Here is a 19,402-nt window from a genome sequence, read left to right on the forward strand (position 1 = left end):
CAAACAACCGAGAGCAAACATCTCCACTTCCTCGAGAGTCCACGCTGCTCCCTCTTCCCTCCCTCTCTCTCACTCTGTGTATTCATGTGTAGCCACCAGGAAGGCAACAGGTCACACCCGAGAAAAGTTTTTTTTTTTTAAATTAATATTTAATTATAGAGATCAAGAAAAAGTAGTGTTGACCATAGCTTACCTGATTACAGTGTGAGGCTATACTGTGTTGTTCTGAACCGGAAAAATTCACATCGACATGAATATGGACGCTAAGAACGGGGGCAACTTAAAGTACGCCTTGAGGACTAAATCGATCATAAAGAGAATAGAGTCGGAAAGAAACAGAGCAAAAGCTCACTGCAGAGAGCCCAAGGAGAAGCAGAAGCCCCCTCCTTTGAGCAAATACCGGCTCAAGACAGCCAACGCCCGAGAGAGAAACAGAATGAAGGAGATTAACGATGCTTTCATCACGCTGCAGAGAGCCATTCCGGACCTCGCTGGGGCTGACGGAGAAGCTGACGAAGATCACGGTGTTGAGGCTGGCTGTTAATTATATAAAAGCTCTCGCTAGAGTGCTGAACAATGACTGCAGCTTTGGAGCCATGGATACAGAGGACGTGAGAGAACTTTGGTGCCTGGAAAATGCGCACATAGTCAAACCAGTACACTGTGTCAGACATGTCATAAGAACTAACAAAGAGCAGGTCAGTAGTGCAAATAAAAGCCGTAAGTGTAGTGTAAATATCAAGGTACCTAACAAGGTCGTTAAGCAGACAGTGTCCCTCTACCTCCATCATGAAAGCAAAATATATGAAAAATAAAAACAGTAGATGGAAAGCTAGTGACGACAACCAAACGACCCAGCAAGTCCAAAAGCAAGACGAAAGTGTGCAGGACGGCCAGCACAGCCACAAGTAATGGGGCCTACATCACCCTCAAAAACGTGGCCCTACAGACTCCACCACACAGACCTAGCAGACATGCAGACAACGAACCACTGATGATGTCTATGACAGTGAAGCGGCCACAAATAGAGAGCAGCCGCCTGGGGCCCCGGGAGGCCAAGCTACCCCGTCTGGAGCCCAATTCTCTGTCCTGAAGCATGGCTCCACAGCTCCTCCTGGCCCTCATCCCCTGCAGCCCACCTTCCGTCCCAGGTCACAGTATACCCGAGCCTCTGATGGGCGCCACACCCTTCACGCCACGTCAGATACAAACCACATCCTGCACATCCCTCCCTCAAAGCACTCCCACTGACGTGCATCACACTACAAACATCCTACAGGACCTGGACATCCCCCTGGTGAGGACTGACGAGTTGTTGGAGTTCCCAAGAAGTACTCAATATTTTGGTGATTCCTGGTGCTGTGACTCTGCCTTCCTGAGCGAGAGGTCAGCATCCCCCAGTCCCCTCTCTGGCGCCACCTCCACAATACCCACTTCAGTTCCTGTAGGTGACAGTTCGCCAGTCTTTTCAATGGCCTCCAGTGACTTTTCTGTGTGTGGGTCGGTGTCAGATTGTGATAGCGTTCTAGCGACGGCTGTGGAACTAGAAAATCTGCTAGGGGATGAGCCTTTCAAGAAGGAACTCGACCATCTTGCCTCAGCCTTTGCTGAAGAGGATGACACACTCAACCTCTTTCTTGGACATTCCACTGCAAACTTCATAAACACAGATACTGATGACTGCTAGCACTTCATATATGCAGTTATTGAAGACTGCTAGCACTTCATATACGCAAATGCTGACAACGGTAGCAGTTCTTTCTATGAGCTGCAAGGGCCCAAGTGCACAAAGAGACTTGTGATCAGTTCCCAGTCATTAACGAACACTTGTTGTTGGAGGAAGGACAGAGAAAGATAACAACAGAAACTCCCCATGTCTTTTTTTCATCCAGTAATACCAAGTCTCACTTATGATAAATTATCTTTGGCTGAAAATCCTTTGAAGTTATAGGAAGGGTGAGAAAAGGAATCAAACTTCTAATGTCCCTTTTTCTTCCCGTAAAACAAGATTAGGTACAATAGGTAAATTATCGTCAGTAATTTTGTGATTCTTGGCCCTGGACTGTCCTACTTACGCTTGTGTTGGCCTAGGACAAAGTAATGCTCGTATTCTTGTGGCCTCGAGAGACTGCCAAACACATCCTATGAATGAACAGGATCGTCCGTAAATACCAATCCACTTGAAATTCACCTGGTGTTATCTTTTGTGTTGTGGGGATGGCTCCGTCTGTTGGTCTGGGCGTAGGTGAAACTAAGGTCCGTATTCTCGTCGGGTACGAAGGCTCTCTAGCACCTCTTTCTTAACGATTTATTTTCCAAACTACTCAATAATATCCCCTGGTTTGATTCTTATGTCTTTCCAATATCGACATAGGCTGCATGAATACAACACAAGACTATAGTAATGCAGCAGAATCAGAAATAAATTAGTGAGGAAGAGGTGTTAGCAAGCTTCCTAACTGTTCGAGAATACTGTCCTAAGAGTAGATGAGGGGTAGACCCTGATAACCCTGAAAGCCGTCCCTGCAACACAAGAAATCGCCTAACATTGTGAAGGAAGTGTTAAAAACGGATCATCCAGGACTTTGCACATAACATGATACCTATACCTCTTTAAGCATCGATATATTTTTTCATGAACAATATAAGAGAATATGAGCGTGCCATATAGCGTATAAGATTATAATAGTGTGCCATAATGAAGAAAATATATATAATTTAAGGAATATGTGCTTGGCTGCCTCAGAAGTCCACAAGATAACAAACCTTCAGAGGAAATGTAGTGTTTGTAGGAGTATACATGACATAATATCGGGCATGATTCCACCGATAATATTATAATACATGCGTTTGTGAGGTCTATGGTGCAGGTCTGTTGTAGGAATGATGATGATGATGATGATGATGATGATGATGATGATGATGATGTGATGATGATGTTATGAAACGATTATATTTGCACCGTCTTGGTCTATGGCTTGTTTATACGAATGGCTGCATGACAGAAAAAAGGGCATAACATGATTTTCATACGCGTGTTGTATCGCCTATAGGACCTGTGTATAAGTACTGAGTGTTGGAGCGATGATGGTGATAATTACGGTGATGGAAAATGATTTATGCAATTTACAGAGTGCATATGCGTATGGCTGACAGTAAATGACATGGGTAGACATACTGTATATGCATTTTATTTTGACATGGATAGACAAATATGTGTTGTATTTTGACATCGATAGACATATATGTGTTGTATTTTGACATGGATAGGCATATATGTGTTGTATTTTGACATGGATAGGCATATATGGTTGTATTTTGACATGGCTAGTCATATGCGTGTTGTCTTCTGACATGGATAGGCATATTTGTGTTGTATTTTGACATGGATAGGCATATATGTGTTGTATTTTGACATGGATAGGCATATATGTGTTGTATATGGACATGGCTAGACAATTATGTGTTTCACTTCCAGTGTAGTCTATGTGAAGGTCGGAGAAGCGAAAATACTGGAAAGCTATACTTGTACATAATTATAAAATGTATATGGGCGTGTGTATGATTGATAGACAGGAACATGTGCACTATCTATGCACCTGTATGATTGAGAAAGAGATATGCATTGATTTTTATATGAGTTTGTAGTACCTATAAGACATGTAATGACGTTGAGTGATGTAATGGTGAGAATTATGATGATGACAACGGAAGACTACATTTGTACAGTCACGGTCAAAAATATCGTTCCACTTTCAAAGGATAAATAATGAGAGTGAACAATGAAATCTGAAACCCATGAGTGTAATCTCCAGAATCCATAAGCTTTTCAGAACATTTTGTAAGCATTTCATAATTGGTCACTTGCGAGTTTGGGGCTACAAGTCAGTTAATAATATCGACACAGATAATTTTCGTAATAATAACACAAATCGCGTTAAAAATGTAAAAGCAGTGTGAGAAAATAAGTTTAGCATAACATCAAGTATTTGTTGAACAATGTTATGCTTCGATTTAGCCGTAAATAAGGAAAGTACAATATCGAAGACCGTCTACTTCTTCAAAGTGTTTGATATAGGCCTGTTGCTTATTATTTTCCTTATTTCCAACTAAACTGAAGCATAGCATTCTTCATCATGGACTTGATAAATATGTCAAAGCTGTTTTCACACTGTATTTCTCTTTTTAACAAGCGATTTATGCTGATATTACGAAAGTTACTAATGTCGACATGTTCAACTTCCTTGCAGCCCAAAGCTCTCAAGTGGCCAAGTGTTCGAGTAAAAGGTGTATCATTAATTTTGTCCGCGACTGTACAATACCATAGGATTGTATAACATCTCTGATTATGTAATGTCTAGGCATTACATTATGAATTTTATTTATCAGTCCCCCCTTACTGATGATTGCTTACCCACGCCCCCGCTTGTGTTTTTTTTTATGTAAATAAAAATTTCTTATAGTGTACTCTGTATGATATCCAACCCTGCTCTTTTATATATGGAGACATCGAGAGATAGCTGGATGGATGGACTGATGGGTACACAAAGAGAGAGATAGATTAAGAGACAGACAGACAGACTAATTGATAAGATAGGTAGATAGACAGATATGTAACCAGATATACAGGCATATAGACAGACAGACAAACAGAGAAATAGGTAGGTGGATATATGAGTACAGACACCAGACAACCTGACTAAATAATGGGAAGAGAGACAGACAGACTGACAAATATAGATAGCTAGACATGTAAACAGATAGACAAACAGAAAGACAGGTAAGTAAACAGAGAGATACACAGACAAACAAATGGAGAGAGAGAGAGAGAGAGAATATTATGTTGTCTATCTGATGGTGTATATTATTTTCTCATCATAACGCTTTTGTCCTAACCTGACAAAAGTCTCCAACCTTTTTCATCCCAGCTGTTGGCCAACTGTACTCAGATTGGAAGTTTGATCTGACTAATAACCAAGGAGATTCATTCCTTTCCCATAAATAAGGTTCATCAAATTAATGCAACTATAAAGGAGTATTCACGTTCTGAAAGTTGCTCAGTTCCCTCAGGCAATAGCAAAATGACTATAATTCTTTCACTTTAACTTGGCCCAGATTTTCATCTTCTTGTCGCCGATTTCACGTACGTGAGTGGCAGAAAAAGGCAATACTACAACTCTATACCCTTTCCATACCACTCCCTCGTGACTAGCATTATACAGTAGTGTTAATCTATGACTATAACTCACCACTGAAGATGGAGAGATGGGATTTTTAAGTCAAGGGTGCAGGAGCTACATTGTTGTCTGTGTATTGTTTACCTTCGTGTGTCTATACGTGTCGGGGGATGATGTTCATGAGGATGCTTCTGTGGATTCACGCTTTCCTAGGGATGGGTGATTTTGTAATTTTAATATCATGTGATGGGCTATATGGTATCATTACGTGCTGGAGAGGAACGCCTTCACGTGGAGGCACTGATATAATTTGGTGGCTCTGCTGACAGGTTATACAAACGTTTCTCACCCCCCTCCCTTTACCCTGAGAGGAGGATGGTTGGATTACAGAAGGGTAACACCACCAGAGGCTTTCCCGCGTCCTTGCTCTGTGTGTCAGTGGGTGTCGTGCCGTATACTGTCTGACGTGAAAGTGTGTGTTTGTGTGTGTTAGCGTGTGTTAGTGTTTTTGTGTGTTTGTGTTAGTGAGTGTGTCAGTGTGTGTCGTGTCGTATACTGCCTGACATGAAAGTGCAAAGCTACACTCAACACCCACTGTCTTCCTAGGGATTTATTGTGCCGCTGGTGTGTTGCTCAGTGTCTCTGTGTGTTAGTCTGAGTCATGTGCCGGGAGAGTTGGGTGTCACACGGGAACTTCCTTATCTTTGAGTCCATCTACTGCTGTCTAATGCCCGTCTGCCTGCCTATCATTTGCCACACGCCGCTTCTTGTGTGTGTGTGTGTGTGTGTGTGTGTGTGTGTGTGTGTGTGTGTGTGTGTGTGTGTGCACGCGCGCGCGCGCGTTAGTGTCCAACTCTGTGCATCGACTAGACAACCCATTCCCTAGACCCCAGCATTCGCCACAATCCTTCACACACCACCACCAACCTTGTCCCCCTTCTCGTCCCACCTCTCCTTCTTCTCCCACGCACCCCACCACACCCCCAGTCCTTGTAGCTTATTATCTTACAATTATCGCCTTATCTCTCGCTGATAAGGAGATACTGATTTTTGTAGAGGGGCAATAAGAGATGGATAGCATGTGTTAATGGCTGTAAACCAATCATGGTGGAATGCCATTAGGAAGCAAGAGGTGGCAGGTGATGTGACTAAGTGGGTGGAGGTTGTGAATAGTGCTTCTCTCTCTCTCTGGAATTCGCGCTCCCCTACACACACACACACACACACACACACACACACACACAAAATCACCGTCTCTCTCTCTCTCTCTCTCTCTCTCTCTCAACGGCCTCTCCTAACCAGAATAAAATCATCTGTAGACATTTGGAAACATTACGTCATCAGTAATCACTGTGACGTCATCAATATTTAGTGTGACGTCATCAGTATACAGTGAAGACATCAGTAATTAGTGTGGCGTTATCAGCATTCAGCGTGACGTCATCAGTATTCAGTGTGACGTCATCAATATTCAGTGTGACGTCATTAATATTCAGCGTGACCTATACCCTGTTCCCTTTAGTGGGCTGCATATGGCCAGCACACCACCCTAGAAATGCAGCTGTAGCAAGAGATTTACACTACTGTAGAATACGATGCTAGTCACGAGGAAGTGCTATGGGATGGATGATGAGCTGAAGTATTGTCTTACCCTGCCACTGATCAAGAGGAAGTAAGCTGCAAATGGACGAAATTCTCAGCTTAAATGAGAGAGAGAGAGAGAGAGAGAGAGAGAGAGAGAGAGAGACTTGAATGAACAAGATGTAGGACTCCACTGATAGCTGCACCCACTATACGAATAATAATAATAATAATAATAATAACAATAATAATAATAATAATAAATGAACAATACCCATGACAATGATAAAATAAAAAGAGAAATTAGAATGAATAAGACAATGGACACCCTTGATAGCCGCACCCACTCCAGAGATAAGCTACGAAGAAAGAGATGACTCATTACTCCTTAAGCACTTAAATGACACCAATGTGGCACACAGGCCTTCCCAGTACACCAAACTACCCAGTCCTCTGTGGCATATTTACAGCTATTCCAACACGACATTTATACCTAGGTAAGGTAATATTTTTTATTGGTAAAATGGTGGTTCGTATCATACGGTATGCTCAGATTTAATTAGTATATTTCACCCAGATCCTTCATGAGTTTGGGATGAAGGCTGATATATAAAGTGCTCTATGGACTAGTTTCCTGGCGTGGATTATTGTATAGTGCGCTTCGGCTGTGTATGTCTGTGTGTATATTTGTATACTGTATGTATATGTGAAAAATAAATCACAAATACACGAGATATATAATTTTAAAAAACACACGTGGATTACTGATCTTCCATTCACTGTTTTGATACATCTTGAAATAACAGATGAAGGCTCAATAATCCATGTTTCTTTTTCCTAGTGAGTAAAAATTTCATATTTATGTGTGTATGGATTCAGTGTTTTGTCCAGCCTCTGTCTGTTATACCTACGACTGTTCCACACGACGCAGGTGCTCTGTTGACTGTATTCTTTTTACTCTAACTTGGCCCAGAGTTTCATCCTTTTGGAGCTTATTTCATACAGATCACTGGCAGAAAAAGACAATGCTATGGCTCTATATCAGCGTTTCTTAACCTTTTCCGACCTCAGCACCCCCTGCAGTAAAGCCGCACAGTCCAGCACCCATTTACATCTGGTTACTCGGACTACAGTTGCTACCCTGCTATTCTTGCTACACTACTACTACAAGAATAAAGTAAAGTGAAGTACTCCTTGACACTTTATTTTATACATTCTCCAAAAATAAAATATCAATGATGACAGTGCTAAGCAAAACCACTACAGTAATACCTCGATATACAATACCCGTAGATGCCATACCCCAGCTTAACGATGGGGGTAGAAATACCACCATACCCTGCCTAACAATGGCCAAACCCCGGTTTAATGATGGGTTTGATTTCTTTTTTTTTTACCGATTTTGATGATGTTTTAGATTAAAACTGGGTTTTTAGGTTGACTTATATGTAGTTTTTAGACTAAGATTAATGTGTTTTAGCCATAGTTGGGGTGAACATTGTCATTTTGGGGTACAGTTTACCAAACTTGAATTTTTCCAAACTATATTTGACGATTTTCAGACTTTATTTGTTGGTTTTAGTGAGTTATTTACAGGTGTTAGGCTTAGGTTAGCTTGTTTTAAAGTTGTTAGGCCATTTAGATTGGCTTTAAACTTCTTTTTGGGCTCATTTGGGTGAGTTTTGGACTTGATTGGGGGGAAACCCACGGCTGGTAAACGCTTCCCATTACTTTACATGTTAAAAGTACCCTGATATACGATACCCCGCCTAACAGTGGGTTTTACGTAACCAATTACATTGTTAGAGTGGGGTATGCCTGTATATGTTGCATTTTCCAGCACCTCCTAAAATTGATTTCAGCACCCCCTGGGGTGTTAGCACCCCAGGTTAAGCAATGCTACTCTATATCCTTTCCATAACACTTCTTTATGACTAGGACCATAATTTAGTGCTAATAATTTGCTACAATTCGGTATTTGAGATGGAGAGATGGCAATTTTAGGCCAAATCAGAGTAAAAATGTATAGTTTGTATGTATTCCGTAATTTTCATGTGTTTTTGTATGTAAATGTGTAGGCTGTGTACGTAGGCTGTATGTAGGCTGTATATGTAGATTGTGTATTTGTAGGCTTTGTATGTATGCTGAGTATGTAGGCTGAAGCTATGTATGTAGGTTGTGTATGTAGGCTGTGTATGTGCAGGCTGTGTCTGTAGGCTGTGTATGTGTATGCTGTGTAAGTACGCTGTGTATGTGTAGGCTGTGCGTGTGTAAGCTGTGTAACTAGGCTGTGCATGTGTAGGCTGTATATGTAGGCTGTGTATGTGTAGGCTGTGTATGTAGGTTGTGTATGTGTAGGCTGTATATGTGTAGGTTGTGTATGTAGGCTGTGTATGTAGGTTGTGTATGTGTAGGCTGTGTATGTATAACCCAGTCTCTCAACACCGTCCCCATAAGGCCTGGGTGCCATCCTTCACAGCCATACAGTAACTCAAAGGCCGTATTCTCGTCGGTTAAGGAAGACCCAAACACGTTTTCCGAAGTTATTTATTTTGTTTATTACACCTTTCTGTCTTCTGTGTTACATAAACCCTTCCAATATCGCCATACTGTGCATAAATAACGTACAAAAGGATATTAACCACCCATATAAAATAAATTGCTAAGGAAGAGGTGTTTAGGAAGCTTCCTTAACCGACAAGAATGCGGTCCAAAGAATGAGTGACACTGTAAGGGAAACGTGCGCTAAAAATAAATAAATAAATAAATAAATATTTTTGTGAAAAAAAAGTCTAGTATAATACTGTATATAAATAAATAAATCACATTAATAAGGAAAATTGGGAAGCGTAATATATATATATATATATATATATATATATATATATATATATATATATATATATATTAGAGAGAGAGAGAGAGAGAGAGAGAGAGAGAGAGAGAGAGAGAGACTCTATCAAGAATGACAATGAAGAACAGACCAACAAAATCGAGATAATAATGAACTGAAAAGCATTCGGGAGCCGAATGCTAGTCGCCCACCAGACTATGTTGTTGGCCAAATCCAAGATTTTGGCCATATCTTGCTCAAGTTGTTCATGAGATACAATGGTGCTATAGGCGGGCGATAAAAACTAAATGACCTTTGGCAGCCATTTTGGTGACCTTGACATTAACCCCGAGTGCCCATTTTCGAGCTTGACCAAGATTTTGGTCATATCTTGATACCCTGAAGGTTTCATGTTGATAGCTGAAGCCGTTCATGAGATATAAGGCCACGTCCACACGTGTGCTCAAACATGTGTTGGCAACTTAGTTGGTAACAAGTTCGGGAACATGTTTGCAGCAGTATTTGGACAGATGTATGTAAACATGTTTCAGTGCTGTTTCGAACACTGGCAGCAGAGATGATGGGTTAAGCGTGTCCATACCAGGCAGCTGAGACTTCATCATGATGTTGCCAACATGACCTGGACGCTGCTGTTCCCAACATGTTTGCAGCGTGTTCGTTACTGTGTTGCTTACATGTTGCCAACACTTCTTTCAACACACGTGTGGACGCGCTCCAATGGGAACAAATACACACACACACACACACACACACACACACACACACACACACACACACACACACACACACACACACACACACACACACACACACAGAGGCTGGCAAAAACATTATCGCTCCGCCTTGTAAAGGTGGACGATAAAGACAGACAGAGCAACACTACAGGTCATTCATTATACAAGATGGACATGAGACCGGAAAGGAGAGAAACAGAAAGAGACGACCCCAGAGAGTTGAGACAAAGGAAGTGAGAAACAGGAGAGATAACTCAAGAGACATACGGGGCGACAGAACAGACCCTCACAACCTCTCAAATTGTCGACCGGGAGGACTGCTGGAATGCGTGGCCTTAACAGGTTGCTGGAGAGAGAGAGAGAGAGAGAGAGAGAGAGAGAGAGAGAGAGTTTATATTTTCTTCAGTACTGCTTATAGAAATTGTAGACCAAAGGTAAATAATTCCCACCGTCACTAACTCAAGAGTTGCCACTGATCGCCAGGTAGTTCAATATGGAAGTCGGGCTACTCATGCAGAGACCACAGATCGCATTATCTCTAAAAATCTCTCCTGTGATATTCAATGATATACTGTACGTAAGTTCTTCATGATATTATTCTTTAGTAGTTATGCTAATTTCCTAGATATGATTTAATGCGATAAATGCAGGAAAACGTTACTATAGAAGCAGTGAAAGCACACCGGGTGTGACAGCATTCATCACATATTTACAAGTCTAGCTGCACCTTTTGTTTGAAACCCATATAATTTAGTTTTCTAAAAGAACAATGCTTCATCTCCAAAATGCTGAAGAAAATCTACAGAGTTTTTCATACGAAAATTGTACAATGTTTAAAGCCGAAATCGTGCAGAGACGAGACCGCCGGCCGAAATCCAACGATGTCGAGGGCTCCAAAATACCGTAAAACAAGTCAAAACAACACGCCATGGGTGTACCCTGAACAGGGTATTCCTCTAGACTTCAGGAAATACTTCAGTCTAGGCTCTGTCCATTTTTCTCTGCAACGGTTTTCCATGATCTTTGTACAGTAGGTCCAGCGGGGCAGTAGACACACGTGAGTTTGTTATTGTTTATAATCGTAACGTACGATCTTCAGCCATGTCGTGCTAATATTTCTTAAAGAAGAATCGTTACATGTTTCTCATAACACTGTTTATTTTTGTTCTGATTGACAAATACATGAAATGGATGTAAAATAAAGCTTATCGATATTTATGGTGGGAAAGAATAATAACCGTCCTCAAACCGAGATGGTAGACTTAGCCCACCATTTCTTTATTTTTCTTTACTATAATACAGCCTTTCTTCCTTGTAGCAGTGACTAAAATAATGTTGTTATAATTTCTCCCTTCTTTTTTCTGGTGACACAGAGGGCACATAAAATGAACGGAGTTTAGTAGACCGACTTTGATGTCGAAAATTAAATAATCTGGTGAAGAGTGGCAGTTTTTCCTTGGTTAGTGACATCGGGAATTGGCCTTCAATAATTACCATGTCATATACAACACAAAAACATGAGCAAGAGGTATTGGGAGCCTCCTGTGTCTACATGAATACAACATTTCTATCTGCATCTATTTATATCTATCTATCTATCCAACTATCTATCTACCTCTTCCTAGATATCTTAATCCCGTAAGAGGTGGCCACAAGCTATCCGCCTCCATCTCACCATGTCTTGCGCCACCAAGCTGCCTTTTCTCCAGCTCAGACCATCCTCTTCCACAGACCTTTCCTCCCCATTCCTCCATCTCACTCTCGGTCTCCCCCTCCCCTTTACCCTGTCTACCTCACTCACACACACTCTCCTAGTCAGTCTCTCATTCTCCACTTCCACGGGGCTGCCCATCCCCAAACTCACACCCCCTCGTCCATACACCTATCTCCCCATCCTTCCATCTCATCCTCGGTCTCCCACTCCCTTGGCTCATCTCACACACGCTCTCCTAGCCAGTCTCTCATTCTCCACTTCCACGATGCTGCCCTTTTCCCAGCTCACATCCTCTCTTCCATCCAACTTTCCTCCTCATCCTTTCATCTCACTCTCAATCTCCCCCTCACTCTCATCCTCTCCACCTCACACACACACACACACACACACACACACACACACACACACACACACACACACACACACACACACACACACACACACACACACACACACACACACACACACACACACACACACACACCTAGTCAGTCTCTCACTCTCCACTCAGACACTAAACTTACAAGCCAAACCAAACAAGGATTCATGAAAGGCCGCTCCCTGTCTTACAAATTTACTGTCATTTCCCCCGACGTGTAATGAGGCAGGAGATAACGATAAAAGATAGGCAGTTATTTATCTCCACTCTGGCCAGGCTTCTAGTGTGGGTTTTAAGCTAGAAGTTAATGAGGCAGATGTGGATGTGTGGCGGAGAGGATGTATCTTAGAGTGAAAAGAATATTGGGGAAAGGGAAGGAAGAGGAGAAGCCTGTATTTACAGAAGTTGGGTAAGCTGGTTATTAGTCCTCCCTCATCGTTGGAATAACTCTAGTAATGTGTTCTATTTATACTGGTACAAATTAACCCGTACATTCTTCGATCAAGTCCAGCACCCCGCTCTTTCGTCGGTTAAGGAAGCTCCCTAACACATTTTCCTAAGTGACTTATTTTGTTTGGTGTTTACAGTAGTTTAGGTGGTTACTAGCCCTCTCAGCCGTCTCATCGTTGGAACAACTCTAGTAATTTGTTCTATTCTATCTATTACCAGACTCCTTAATCCCGGAAGGGGTGTCCACAAACAAATCGCCTCCATGTCGCCCTGTCCCCTGCCATTTTGCTGCCGTCCCCCCACCTCATACCCAACTCTCTCATATACTTCTCCACTCCATCCCTCCATCTCATCCTACTCATAATACTAATTAACTCTTACATTCTTCAATCAAGTCTAGGACCCGAATTCTCGCCGGTTAAGGAAGCTCCCTAACACCTTTTCCGAAGTGATTTATTTTGCTTATTACATCGTTCTGTCCTCTTCTGTGTCATATAAATCCTTTCAATATCACCATACCCTGCATGAATAACGTACAGCAGGATATTAACCAGCCACATCCACAAATAAATCACTAAGGAAGAGGTGCTAGGGAGCTTCCTTACCCGACGAGAATACGAGCCTAGTAATCTATACAAAGGTCAAATGATTTTTTATTTATTTATTTAAGAGTGAGTCATGGAACTGAGAGAGAGAGAGAGAGAGAGAGAGAGAGAGAGAGAGAGAGAGAGAGAGAGAGAGAGAGAGAGAGAGAGAGAGAGAGAGAGAGAGCATCCCCTTGCATAATTCATGGCAAGTTTTCTTTATTAGCTATGGTAATGTTGACAAGCAGTAGAGCCAGTCGGTTTATGATAATACACTGACTCCACGGACGACAACTGATGCGCCATTATATCTGATACTGGCGAGTGTACAGAGGAATAAAAGGAATACAAAGGAGTACAAAAGGAAAGCAAGAACCAACAAACCTACTGACCCTTTGGAGGCTGTTTGCTATAGGGAAGATTTTATCTATACGCCATTTACCTTAACATGGTCCAGATTTCCGTCCTTTGGCAGCTTATCCCCCGTAGCCCAGAGGCACAAAAGGACAATGTTACGGCTCTCCATCATATTCACGCACTTCTTCGTGACTAGCACCAAATTCTAGTGTTCCCCTATTGCTATAATTCAGCATTCAAGGTTTGGGAAGTGCAATTTTAGGCCATGTTAAAGTAAAGGATATAACAAAGCTGTTCTATGAGTTAAAGACAAGGATAAAATACCAAATAAGACTCTCCCATCCACCAAACCCTTGAACAAATGCCGGCGAGAAATAGTGAGAAAGATCACCATCAAGCAAGGATAAGCTATCATGGAAATATCATAGAAGAGAAAGAATGGGCATCGTATTCTACACTATCTTAACCTGAAAGAGCAAGTAATATTATTTTAGCAATATGTACGGCATATATCGATGTTATCTTGCACGTGTAACATCCAGACATCAAAACAATAATAATAATAAAAAAAATAATAAAGAAATAAATAACGCTGTACTACAGAAATGCATTACTGTATTTAAGACTGATGTTAGGACCAACTTGCCTAGCCCCAGGTTCCTACGCTCCTCATTGGGCGACATAGAATTGGATGATGGATGGGTGGATGAATATATTTATGTGTGGGGTTAGTCACAAGTACAGTACATATCCAGGGGTAAAGACATGAACAAATCTGTGACTGATTCCTGGTCGTAACTTAGATTTGCTTCTGCAGGAAGAACGAAGACAAGAAACTGCACTTTCTCCCTATGTCTGGTGTTACCCCTACAGAAGATAAAAGTCCTAACTACGAGAGAAAAATTATCGTAGGTTACGTGTTTTCTTCTGGGAGGATGGAGAAGAGGGAGAACAAAATTTTCTCTGCGTGTATCTACTTCTTCCTGCAAATACAAGTCTGAGTTACAACAGGAAAGAGATCGTAAATAGGTTTAAAAATTCGACTCCGGGCCATTTCTGTGTTAAAGATTACTACACTGGAGGGAAATTTGTTTATTCACAGCTCTGTTGACGAAAAATGTTTAGTTTCATGTGACGCGAAGGCGTTGATAGATCAGCCTTTACTATCTGTCCCGGGTGTTTTATTGACTAAGTTTGCTGACCACAAGTCTTAAATCTTTCTCACTTACGGTACGGTAATGTCACTGTACCTTTTTTTACTCTAACTTGGCCTAGAACTGCCATCTCTCCATATTGATTGCTGAGCTCTGAAAATAAATCAACACGAAGATGAGGCTAGTCACGAAAGAGTACTATGGACAGGGTGAAGCACCGTAGCAAGCTCTTTTTCTACCACTGTCATACGTGAAAAGGGACGAAAATCTGGGCCAAGTGAGTAAGAACAGTAAATATAATTATGTTAGCCTTTTCGAAAAAAAAAAAAATAGAAGCTACGGAAAATGAAGATGTATTATCTAATGTAAATACGAATACAAAGAATGTATTGAGAATTTTAACTATTTCAAAGTTACCATCAGTATATTCACCATTATCTACGAGTAATGGACCTACTGTATATGAATGCTGTATACTTTCTTGTTTCTGATGTAGCTAAAACATTCTCTGAGGTTCGATTTACTGATACAGATGATATGAGCTTCAGTGTTTTTATTACCGGTACTTTTATCATTATTATTATTATGGACCTTGCAAGAGGGAAACAAGTCAAGAGTGAGAGCAGTGGAAATGAGTTACTTGAGAGAAGCATGTGGAGTGACGTGGAGGGACAGGTTGACGAATGAAGAAGTGAAGGAGCGATGTGGGGTAGATGTGGATGTGGTTGAGAAGATTAGGAGAAATACACTGAGGTGGTTTGGACATGTGAAGAGGATGGAGAATGAAAGACTAGCTAAGAGGGTGTATGTAGGTGAGGTGGAGGGAGGGAGAGGGAGGGGTAGACCGAGGATGAGGTGGAGGGATGGAGTTGAAAGGTATATGAGGGAGGGGGGGTGAGTTGGGGGGAGGGTAGTCAAATGGTGGGTGACAGAGCGACTTGGAGGCGTTTTGTCTGCGGCCACCCTTTGCGGGATTAGGGCGTCGGGCTATAGATAGATAGATAGATAGATTATTGTTAGTAGTAGTAGTAGTAGTAGTAGCAGTAGTAGTAGTAATATCAATAAATATAAGATAAAATAATAATAGTAATAGTAGATGGTTGGTCACCACAGCCGTTGGCGTGCTTGGGGCCAATCAATCAATCAATCAATCATTTCCTGTGGCACCCTCGGGGATGCATAGGGCCTCGATGAACTCACACCACCACATCCTATCTTGTGCTAACTCCTCAAGATCTCCCCAACACTCATCTCCAGCTTCCCGTCTCATTGTCCTCACCCACGTCTCTTTTGGCCTTCCTCTACCTCTCCTACCAGGTGCCACCCACCCTGGTGTACCTCGTACTATTCCCTGTCTCCTATACACATGTCCTAGCCACTTCCATCGTGAGAATCTAACATATTCATCGATCGGCTGCACTCCCGTTATTTCTCTAATTCTACTATTTGGTATCCTTTCCCACCACTTAACTCCTAATATTCTTCTAAGTGCTTTATTTTCAAACACCAAGAATTTATTTTCCATAGTCACTGTGCTGTGCAAACCAAGACTCGTGTCCATAAATTAAGAATACTCCTAACTTTATTACCTTATAAAGTTTGATTTTTTGTATGCACAGAGAAATTGTTATTATTCCAAATATTTTTAAACATTCCCATTGCCTGATTAGCCTTCTTTAACCTTTCCTCGAATTCAAAGTTCAAAGAACCATCCTTGGCTAAATAAGTACCTAAATATTTAAACCTATCAACTTGCTTTACAACCATACCCCCAATTACACATTCCTGCGCATTTTCCATATTCATATTGATTATTTCAGTTTTTCCACAATTAATAACCAAACCCACCTTGCGACCTTCACTCACCAAACAGTCCAACACTCTCTGCATCTCTTCTGGCCCATCACAAATCAAAACTATATCATCTGCATAATCTAAATTCAAAAGTTTCCTGTTCTCTCCCAAAGTATACCTGCACCGGTTTCTGTTCCAACACGTTTCATAATGTAATCAATGACCAATATAAATAGTAAAGGCGATAGAACACCACCTTGAATTACTCCGGACTTGACTTCAAACGAATCACTCAGACAACCATCAACCATCACTTTACAAAATACATGTGTCCTCATGCATGTTCATAATGACCCTCACAAACTCCTCTGGTATTCCAAAATGTCTCATGATCTAACCAATAGACTCTCACGAAACAAAATCAAAAGCCTATTCAAAAACAACAAAACAAAGACTTAACGGTACTCATTTCATTAACTTGCTGCATCAAATGCCTAACTATAAAGATCTGATCATTGCAACCACGTCCCTTCTAAAACCAGCCTGTTCATCCCTCAGAATACCCTCAACCACCGGCTCCAACCTATTTAACAACACTCTACTGAAAACTTTCAAAGCTATCGGTGACAAAGAGATTCCCCTCCAATTACCACATTCACTCAGGTCTCCTTTCTTCGGAACTTTAACAATTACACCATTCTTCCAAACTGATGGTAGTAACCCCGTCACCCATATCTTATTGAATAGCTTGGTCAAGATCATTATTAATCTATCCCCCTCCACTTTAAACATTTCCGGAAATAAACCATCCTCCCCTGGTGCCTTATTATTCTTTAACTGTTTTACTGCTTTCTCCACTTCTGCAAGCCTCAACTCTCCTGTTTTCATATTTAAATCTTCCTGAGCAGACGGTATATCCTCTTCTGGTGGTATTGGTCTATTAAGAACTGTCTCAAAATGCTCTTTCCATCTATTTTTAATATCTCCATCTTTGGTCAATAAATTTCCTTCCCTGTCTCCTTAATTGGTATTTCCTTGCGTTTACCTGCATTACCACTCAGTTCTCTAATCGATTCATATGCTATTCTTTGACTCTGTCCATCATTTTTGTTTATTAGGATTTCAGTCTCTGCAACCTTTTCATCCACACATCTTCTTTTATCTCTCCTAGCTAACCTTCTTACTTCTGAATTCAAACTCCAGTACGCAGCTCTTGCTAATTCAATCTCTCGTTCATCAACGCATTGCATCTCACTCCTCAATTTAGCCTCACCTCTCTTTTTTATCATATCCCACGTTTCCTCTGATATCCATTTCTTTCTCCTGAATCTATGTCTCCTTCCAATCGTACATTCAGCAGTCTCATGCAAAACTTTGTTCACATCCTCCCACATCTCGTCTACACTTCTCTCCCCCTCTTCCAACGTTTCCAACACCAACGGGGCCAACGGATTGTAATATGAAGGTTAGTGTTAACCTTCACATTACAACTCCAAATGGTGAACTGTATTAGCAAGGTTGGTTTAGATCTTCACAATATAATTCACCAATGGATGGAGGTGACTTATTAAAAAAAAAAAAAAAAGTAGAAGTAGTGGTTGTTGCAGACGTAGTAGTAGTAATAGTAGTAATTTTTTATATTTATTTATTTACTTATTCTTTCCAACGACGAGAGTAACAGTTCTGCCCCACTGTTTCTTTGAGGGAAAATAATAAATGTGTGTAATTTTAAAACTGTCCCTCTCTCTTTTTATTTAATCTGCATTTTATTTTTTACTTTATTCTGGTCTGTGGCACTGTTATTCCTTTATTCCACTACGCCCAGTAAACCATCTAGTAACTGTATCTCTCTCTCTCTCTCTCTCTCTCTCTCTCTCTCTCTCTCTCTCTCTCTCTCTTTCTCTGTAACGAATCACTAACCCACAATAAACCACAGTAAATTTAGTACATAACAAGCCTCTCTCAGACAGACTATATTCCACTTCGTTACAACCTATGAAGCTGTCTGTTAAAGTAAAGGAGATATAAAGGACTTAAAGTTTCAAAAACAGAAAATCGATCAAGTCCTCTATCTTTGATTTTCTCAAAATTTTGAAAAGACGGGCATCAACCTCCTATATGGACCTACAATCATACAAAAAATGAGAAAATTCCAGCTAATGGTTTGTGAGATACGGGGTGGACGGACGAACGGACGCCGTACTGGTGGCCGGACGTCACCTAAACTAAGATTTCACTTCGTGAGAAACGACGTGGAATAATAATGAATCCCTTCACTACGATGAGTCATATCATTAAATATGAATCCCTTCACTACGATGAGTCATATAATTAAATATGAATCCCTTCACTACGATGAGTCATATCATTAAATATGAATCCCTTCACTACGATGAGTCATATCATTAAATATGAATCCCTTCACTACGATGAGTCATATCATTAAATATGAATCCCTTCACTACGATGAGTCATATCATTAAATATGAATCCCTTCACTACGATGAGTCATATCATTAAATATGAATCCCTTCACTACGATGAGTCATATCATTAAATATGAATCCCTTCACTACGATGAGTCATATCATTAAATATGGCGAATCCTTCACTACGATGAGTCA

At 41.0% G+C, this 19,402-nt stretch overlaps 1 pseudogene; it reads left to right on the forward strand.

The window, feature by feature from the left end:
• Window positions 1-250: 250 nt before the first annotated feature.
• LOC145390971 (uncharacterized) lies at window positions 251-1,687 on the forward strand (annotated as a pseudogene).
• Window positions 1,688-19,402: the final 17,715 nt, after the last annotated feature.

Source organism: Coenobita brevimanus, chromosome 16, assembly GCF_032717465.1.
Source record: "Coenobita brevimanus isolate Jiangsu-jjx chromosome 16, ASM3271746v2, whole genome shotgun sequence".
In the NCBI taxonomy this organism is placed as follows: Eukaryota; Metazoa; Arthropoda; class Malacostraca; order Decapoda; family Coenobitidae; genus Coenobita; species Coenobita brevimanus.